At 44.5% G+C, this 9,273-nt stretch overlaps 2 pseudogenes; both read right to left on the bottom strand.

The window, feature by feature from the left end:
* Positions 1-2,304: 2,304 nt before the first annotated feature.
* LOC136637868 (5S ribosomal RNA) lies at positions 2,305-2,421 on the bottom strand (annotated as a pseudogene).
* A 1,615-nt stretch (positions 2,422-4,036) lies between these two features.
* Positions 4,037-4,156, bottom strand: LOC136637571 (5S ribosomal RNA; annotated as a pseudogene).
* Positions 4,157-9,273: the final 5,117 nt, after the last annotated feature.

The raw sequence follows: 9,273 nt of genomic DNA, 5'->3' as shown, positions 1-9,273 counted from the left end.
GAAAGGCAGAGGCCAATACGGTTGGTTCTAGCGGCGTCGCAGGAGTTGCCAGAATGTGACTGTGTTCAGCCATGAACTGCCTCAGGGACTCCGGCTCCGGATTTTGCCTCGAGGTTGACTCCTGAAGCCTTTTCCATAACTGGATGTAGCCACAAGGCAGTGGAGGTTTGGGATCAGAGTCTTCCTTCTCTCAGATGAGCTGCCTTCCCAGGCTAACAAGTCCCATCTACCCAGTGGCTGTTTAGTCGCCTCTTACGACAAGTACAGCCAAACTGAGGGCCTATTCTTATCCCCAGCCCTCAGGGGAATAACAGTTGTGTAGAGGAGGGAATTTCAGCAGGTGTAGCTTGTCATCTGTGAGACAAGTAACAGTCACATATCAGTTCCACGTATCAGCTCCATTCAGTCACATATCACAGCCATAGCATTTGCAGAGGCAAATGTAAGCGAAAGTGAGAAATTATCGGTTAAAGACTGATAGTTCCTGTTTAACCTGGAACACTGCAATGATGGCAGCTTTTTACAAGTAGGAGATATGTCAGAAAGGATGTTAAATTTTTTAGGAGCACAGTAGAGGATGCCTTGTACTCTCTGTTTCTCACAATGTCATGTTCTACAACAGATTTTTGCTCAAATATCTATCACACTAAACCTTTATAAAAAAAAAAAAAGTAATTTGATTTCCCCGGTTGCACTGATGAAACATTTGGTACCAGATGGCAATGAAGTGTATTATTCAAATTGCTGCAAAATAGTAAGTGATCTCATCAATGGGGTTTAACTTGTTTGTGAAAATTTGTCATGCAAATAAGCCCAGCATTAAAAAAAAAAAAATTCAGGACTTGAATGAAATCCATTCATTTAGGAAAGAATAGTCAGCCAACTCTCCTTTCAAACAGAACAAAAAGAACAAATTAAAGGTCAACTGATCACTCAGATAAAAGTCTAGTGAATGTGAAACGAACCAAAAGCCCCATCCTACCTGGTAATGGCACAGGGAATGCAAGTCCGCGGGCACAGGTAGGATCTCTAGGTTGTGACCTTAACCAAGAGGCATAGTTTAGAACACGAGAGGATCGATGAAGAGAATTGTTCCAAATGAATAACCTTTTAGCATCTATAAGGACGTGCTGCTGTGAAAGGCCATACTGTGTAATGGCCTAACAGCCCAAATTAAAAGATTCAAATAAGCTGCCTGCTATCATAGTAGTTCATAATGAGGAAGTTTGGAGGGGAAAGGTCTGATAATTGGACAGCTCAAGGAATTTATCATTTATATAAAGGCTAGGGATGCTTAACAGGAAACGATAATAACATTTACCAGTTCATGGCAAGCTGAGAGATGCTGGACTTGCCATAATAACCTTGCCTGCAAAACCACTAATGGTACTTGAGCTCTTTTTCATCTGATTATTAGCTGTTAGCAGTTTGCTTTGACCTCTTCCCCCCCCCCCCAAAAAAAAAAACATACACACACAAGAAAGCAGGCAGACTAGATATTCTAGCTCAAACTCCGTGATCCAGAAGGACCAAAGACCAGGACTGTGAAAGAGTGCTTAACCTGAAAAGTCCATTTGATTAAGAGCCCAATCCTATGGGCTCGAGTGCCAGTGGCACCACTGGTGCTGGGTGTCGCAACTGTGCCATAAAACATGTTTGCGGCACCTGGTGAGGAGGGAGCACTAGTGCTGGGCCAGTGCCAGTTGGCACTGGGCTTCAGCATCAGGAGTAGGATGCTGAGGAACAACCAGTAGTAAATAGTGCTGCTGGGTGGCGGGGTGGCTTTTTGGGGTGGAGGAAGTGTTTTAGGGTGGGGGAGGGTGGGGAAGGACAGAATAGAAGATGGGCTGTCCCAGAAGGGGGTGGGATAGGATCCTCCTTCTCTGCACAAGTCTGCGCCGGCAAAATAACTGGTGCAGACTCGAGTAGCCCAATTTCAGGACCTGGGGTTTTTCCTCTGGGGAAGGAGATGAAAGTCCCCTTCCTCTGAGGAGACTTCTGATGGTCTTCAGCAGATACAGCAGTACCCATTTTGTCACCGCTGTAACTGGCGGTGCCAGGGAGGATAGGATTGAGCTGTAAACTTCCTTTCCAAATACTTCCCCCAAAACCAAACACTGGCAAAAAGGGAAGGAATCAAGGGCTGTGGTGGGTTCCCTTTGACACAGAAGAAGCCAAGATATGGCCCTTTCTTCTTGAGGAAGGGGAGTTGCAGAGGTGAGGTTTGAGTTCAATTTCTATTTTAGTCTTATTGAAAGGGGACTGGTTGGTTGGCAACCTTCAGTCTTGAAAGACTCTGGTATAAGCCTACAGCACCCGGTATTCCCAGGCGGTCTCCCATCCAAGTACTAACCAGGCCTGGCCCTGCTTTGCTTCCAAGATCAGATGAAATTGGGCATGTGAAGGGGACTGGTCCCAGCCTGAAATTGAATGAGGCCTTGCATGTGGGGCGAATGCATGTGGGGCGAATTCACTCCATCTTTGCCAAAACTGGATGACCAGATTCTAAGATTGCAGTTCTAAACACATGTAGCCTTGAACAGAGTAGAACTTACTGAGTATACATGGTTCAGACTACACTGCTAGCTTCCCCCCATTTCTCTCTCCCAACCATCCCAAATTCCTCCCTTCCCCTCCCTTGGCTTATTCTCTTACTCCTCCCAGGCTGACCAGTACTTCATCTCTCCCTCAGAAAGCTTACTTTGGATGACAGACAGGTAAGTCTTTCTCATCTTTTCTCTCCTCCTGGACAGATATATCAGAAGCAGTCATCACCCAAAGAAGAACCAGCTCAGGAGGGGAGGGAAGAAATGAATGAGTTGTGTCCATCTGTTATCCAAAAGAGCCACCAGAAAAGAGAGTGATTTCACCACTGATGGAAAGATTCCTCCTCACAGAGATACCACCCAAAGAGATACCATCTGCTGTACAAGCGAAGAATAGATATTATCCATTGTATCCATTACAATCAAGCCAGAGGGGGATGGAGCTGTAAGTGTTGCCTGGCTCCGAAACTCACTGTGTAAGTTGGCCATTTCGAGGAGTGAAAGCAATGTGGAGGCATCTCCTCCGCGTTGCTTTTGCCCCCGGACAGGCTCAGAGAGCGAGGGGGAGGAGCAGCTTACATGGCACGTTTCAGAGCCAGGCGGCACTTACAGTTCTGCCTCCCCAGCTCTGCTACTGGCTGGGCCTATAACTCTTCAGCCTAAACTCAGCTTCAGAGATGATTGTAACTCAGATCAGTTGCAAGTGATGTTGATCTGCAATATGAATGGCAAATACAAGTGGGCAGTGGACATTATAGCCCCTGGAGAAGAATGGTCTGTACATACCAAGCCATTCACCACTTGAAGCAGCCCAGTTACGTGGTATCATGTGGACATACAGTTTGAGTAAGATGATCCCCGCCCTCCAGTCCAATTTTGAAAATAGTTTGGATGAATCAGCCTATTTACCTGAATTTCCAAACTCCAAATTCGCATGTTTGACCTGCCCTGGCACACAGTAATGATGCTGTAATGATGTTCACAGTATACTGAACACGAAGATCACAAAAACCTACACAATGAACTGGGCCATCGCATTCTTGCAGTTGCTGTTTCTTAGCAGAGGAGGAAGGAATAGTGGGGAGGACCCAGTGTAAGATCCAATCATGCATAGTGTATTCAGCACAGCAGAGCATTGTGGGCCCTTACATACAATATGACAGAGGTGAGATAAGGGAGAAAGCAAACTAGGTGGATGATGATGAATATTGATATACCGCTTTTCTACAGTAGTTTACAAAGCAGTTTACATCGTAAAATAAATCAGTAAGCAGTTCCCTGTCCCCAAAGAGCTCACAATCGAAAATATTGTCCATTGTATGTCACCGTATGTCTATGTTGTCAATTTATATGGACAAATTAGATAAGAAATGTTATTTCCTGAAATACAAAATCAACAATGGACCCATAGAAATGGAATAACCAAAGTATTTTTATGAAATAAAAACAAAAATGGTTGGCAACCTTCAGTCTCGAAAGACTATGGTATAAGCCTACAGCACCTGATATTCCCAGGTGGTCTCCCATCCAAGTACTAACCAGGCCTGACCCTGCTTAGCTTCCAAGATCAGACAAGATCAGGCATGTGCAGGGTAACAGTTGCTGCAATAAAAAATAAAAACAAAGGTGGTTGCTAAAATGCATGTCCATGAGGCCTTGTGAAAATATTAATAGGTCTGTCAGTGGTTGCTTATTACTATAATAGTTTTTATAAAGGTTAGTCACACTCTTGTGAATTTGCAAGAGTGCATCTGTATTTATGTAGGAAGACTGGGAGTACAAATGATGAAGACAGAGCCAGAGAGAGAGAATAAATTAATAACGCATAAAGCCCCAATCAGATCCCAAAGATGCTGTTAATAATTCAATCCAATACATTGAGATGCATTTTTAATAACAGCATTAGAAATTAAATTAGTTATTTAATTGCAATTTTCTATGCTCGTAATAACTCTATGGCACAGGGAGAGGGGATTTCCCTCTGCTCATTGTACATTCATTCTTCATGAGCAATAAGTGTTTGGGAATTCCCAGGCTTAGCTTATTTATTCAATCCCAGAAACACCCATTCTCTTTATTAGTGGTAGGAACTTACCGGTAAGTCCAACAGAAATCCTTACTCTTGTTATATATTTTCAGAAGCTCCTGAAAAATGGCTGTGAGAATTTAATGATGGTCCAATTCCCCTTCGCTTGATTTGGACTATGGCTCGACTAATATCAGCTCTTTCCCAGAAACATGGGAAGTTTTTGGGCCCAATCCTATCAAACTTTCTAACGTTGATGCAGCTGCTGTGCAGCCCTGAGATAAGGGAACAAACTTTCCCTTACCTTGAGGAGGTTTCCATGACTACCCCCCCTCTGATTTAGGATGCAGTGCATATCCCATTGGCACAGCTGCATCAGTACTGTGGGAGGGCACAGGATGAGCCCTCTTGTTATCTGGTGTGCTCCCTGGGGCATTTGGTGGGCCGCTGTGAGATACAGGAAACTGGACTAGATGGGCCTGTGGCCTGATCCAGTGGGGCTGTTCTTATGTTCTTAACTACAATTCCCAGAATGCCTTGCAGGTCTCTTGTTATCTGGTGTGCTCCCTGGGGCATTTGGTGGGTCACTGTGAGATACAGGAAGCTGGACTAGATGGGCCTATGGCCTGATCCAGTGGGGCTGTTCTTATGTTCTTTCTGCAGAATTGGATAGGTTTGGGTCCTTTGTTCCTGAGCCCCATTTCAAAATTTAGAAACCCTGTGGTGCTCCTGATGGAATAATTGGGAGCACAAAACGGCCTGGATGCATTACGGGCAGCCCAATCCTAATCTGTCACCTTGAGGTAAGGGGGTGTCAAGCTCCAGTTACCCTTATGGAGCTACACATATCTGCACCAGCAATTTTGCTGGCACAAATCCATTCAGCCTTTGTAAGGCTGCTGAACTGGAGAGTGGGAATTAGGATTTGGCGCATGCTGCCATTGCTGATCCCACAACACCACCCCTCCTGGGCCCGATCCCCCTGTTTCACCCTCCCCACCCCAAAACACCCCTCCTTGCCTCTGTTCCACCCTCCTGCTGCCCTCTCCCACCCCCTTGTGCCGGCATGTACCAGCTAGCACAAAATTATCCTGTCCAGGTGGCATTACCCTGCCCAGGCAGCATCCAGGCTGGATCCTGCCTTGACAAGCCGGCGCAGATCTTCATGCTGACTCAGCCAACTCCTGAATTGGCGCACACCCAGGAGCTGGCACAGTGGGCCTAAGAGTGAGCAGGCACAAAGGTTCCTGAGTACTGTCAATGATCCCATGTGTGTATCCGTCCGTCCATGTCCATGCCTTAACTAATGCTTGTTATTCTCTCAAATGACAAAAGCACATAAACCCTACTAGAGAGGCACCTGCATTACACAAGAAAATGCTGGAAGTTGGGCATCTCAAGATATTAAGTAGAAGTTTCTTGTTTCAAACTAAATTAGCCATTATTCGTTTCATTAAAGTTGCATCAACTTATTGAATAATTTCTCTGCTCATTTCTACCTGAGGTCCTGGAAGTTCTTTGCTTTTGAGCAGGGGTGCCCAAACCCCGGCCCTGGGGCCACTTGTGGCCCTCGAGGCCTCTCAGTGTGGCCCTCAGGGAGCCCCCAGTTTCCAATGAGCCTCTGGCCCTCCGGAGATTTGTTGGAGTCCACTCTGGCCCGACGCAACTGATCTCAGTGTGAGGGTTTGACCTTTCTTGTGAGCTATGGGATGAGGGCTCCCACCACTGCTTGCTGTTTTATGTCTGTGATGCAGCAGTGGCAGCAAAGGAAAGGCCAGCCTTGCTTTGTGCAAGGCCTTGCACAGGACTTGAGCTATTGCAAGACCTTCATTCATTCATATAAGTTCATCTTTAATATATTCATTTATGTAAACTTATGTACATTTATTCAAATTTTAAATGTAAATTAATTCTTTTTTCCCCCTGGCCCCTGACACAGTGTCAAAGAGCTGATGTGGCCCTCCTGCCAAAAACTTTGGACACCCTTGCTTTTGAGCTACAATCTGGCATATTTTGTGAACTGATTCAAGATTAGAGTTCTATGGGCAACAAACACACAGGACACAGACACTTTGGGCACAATCCTAACCAGGTCTACTCAGAAGTAAGCCCTATTTTGTTCATGGGGCTTACTCTCAGGAAAGTGTGGTTAGGATAGCAGTCAGACACACACAGAGAGGACCATAGGCTGCAACTCCCAGTCTGATCAGAAGGGGGGGACTCCAGAGAGAGCTAAGAGAGACTTCACCATTTTAATCTGCATTGCCATGCACTGTGCAATTAACTAATTGAGTGTCTTCGATTTTGCATGGAGTTGGAGGAACGGCAGGGAGACCTGTGTGGTTGCCTTAATGAGGAGCAGTTAATCTTGCCTTTTAACTGAGTTTAATTTAGAGTACAAGTGACGTGATTGAGGGGAGCAGCGAATGTACTTGCTGACCATTCAGCTTGGCAGGTGTTGGAACTCTACAGGAAGATATTGATTAATTCTGAGCTGTAATAGAGGACTCTGTTGGCAATGAGAGAAGTTGTATCTTGCAATATAAATTATAAGAACACCGCTGCTTGTTCATCGGGATGGCTGTGTGGAGTCTGCATGTTCAGTGGTCTACTGAATATGAATAGCTGAGGAGGGTAGTAGTTGGATAGAGCTGGTGCCTTCATGTCCTTTGTGGGCTTCCCATGTGGTATTTGTCTAGCTATATGGGAAACAGAATCTTGGATTTCACAGCCCTTTGATCTCATCCAGTGGAGTGCATATGAATCTCATATTCTTAGGTTCTTACTGTAACTTCTGACACAGGGCAAACAGTAGTTCTGGCTGTATTCATTTCTATTTATCTGTATTAACCAGAGATTTTTCCCCCCATCTTTCTGCCCCCAAAGGGAACCTCAATTAGCTTATGAAATATTCAGTGAAAAAATACAATAATCAATAATAAGAAAAAGAAACAAACAATAACACATTAATCAATAAATAGGATAATAAAACCAGAACAATCTAAACAGTGTTTGAAACCTAGACCCAAATGAGGTTAAAAACCAGCTCAGAGTGCAGAGAAGATCAAGCCATATGAGGGCATCAACTGAACAGAAATGCCTGCCTAAATGAAAAAGGGTTTTGGCTCGGTGCTGAAAGGCTAACAACGAGGGAGCCAGGTGGGCCTCAAAGGGCAGGGAGTTCCACAACCTAACAGGCTTCACTAAGTGAATTGGCAGATTCATGCAGGGAGAAGTGATCCCTCAAATAATCCTGATCCCAGGCCACTAAGAACTCTGAAGGTCATAACCGACACATTGGTTATGGGCCTAGATACACACTTCTGGTCTGTGAAGATGGTACAAGTCAGTCCAGGCTAATTTCACCTACCTAGTATCACCTGCCTTTTTCCTGAAGCATGTAGATGAAATAATTCAATTTTTATGCATGTTGTTATGTTTGCTGCTATACAGCCACATGGAGAAATGTTTATGTGAAATAAGTAGTATACAGAACAAGTTAGTGACCTAATTATGGGTTCATGTTTCTAGCTACCACAATAACACAATAGTCATCAATGTGGCTTTGCGTCACCTTGTCTATCACTCAGTCCATGCAGTCTATTAATCTGCATACATTATTTGGTGGAGAAAGTAAAAGATCTTCTCAAGAAATATATTTCATCATGATTGCGATGAAAAGGACAATGGATAATATGAATGACTCCTAAGGTTTGGCCAGCTTGACATTAAAGGCTTCCATTTGAAATGAGCAAAACTGCATGTGGGGGGAGGGGGTTAGCCAAATTAGCGAATCTGACTTTTGATTGGAAGAAGTGGTAAAATTCGAGGAACATCATTCAAAATACTATCTCAACATTTAGTATGGATATAGGGCTGGGTGTGAATTTGTAACAAGTGCTTGCCAATAATCAGTTTTACATCACATTTTGGATATTCGCTGGAACTTAATTTATTCCATGGACCGTTCTCATCTGGAAATGTCTCTGGGACCATGGAAGTCTGTGGCTTGGTTGGCATATGCATGCTGCTCTTGAGATGACCGAAACACGTGTGATGTCTTGCGTTTGCAAAATAGACTAACATCGGAGCTATCACTTCCATATTTGCTAAACAGAAGGCTTTTCAGCAGAGTCATTCTCAGGATCAGCCACTGGTCACATGTACAGTAATCAAGTGTAGAGAGTTCAAGAGAGGCTCTTGTACTTGTGATTCAGGACCGTGACTTGCTAGTTACTTGAAATCGGGATCAGTAAAACACTATGTCAAGGCTATAATGAGATAAAAAGATTGATTTGCATAATGAGTCGCAACAGGAGCCCAATATCCAATTAACTTTCTTGTGTCCTTAGAACATGTGGAAAGCAGTTGATGGGAACAGGCCAGCTAGGCTTGTCCAATCCATGCACAAGACACCCCCTCTTGCAGCTGTTTATACATTCAGCAATAGCCTAGGGCAATACTGAATGCAGGGAGGGTTCCTCTGTGTGATTTGGTTGGCTGTGATACCAAATCCCCAAGATGAACTTTCTCTGAATTCAGCTCTGGCATTTTCAGGCAAGCACTGAATGCCCAGGGGCCATGGCTGGCAGGTGCATGAACTCAGGAGGCATCGCTGGCCAACAGAGTTCTATTATTCTGCCCACCCACTCTTTAACTGAAGGAGGATATATGGGCAGAGGGCATATATGTCAGTGAAAT

This window comes from Tiliqua scincoides, chromosome 1 (assembly GCF_035046505.1).
Source record: "Tiliqua scincoides isolate rTilSci1 chromosome 1, rTilSci1.hap2, whole genome shotgun sequence".
NCBI lineage: Eukaryota > Metazoa > Chordata > Lepidosauria > Squamata > Scincidae > Tiliqua > Tiliqua scincoides.
The sequence above is the reverse complement of the archived record's forward strand: the minus strand, read 5'-3'. Positions and strand labels throughout refer to the sequence as shown.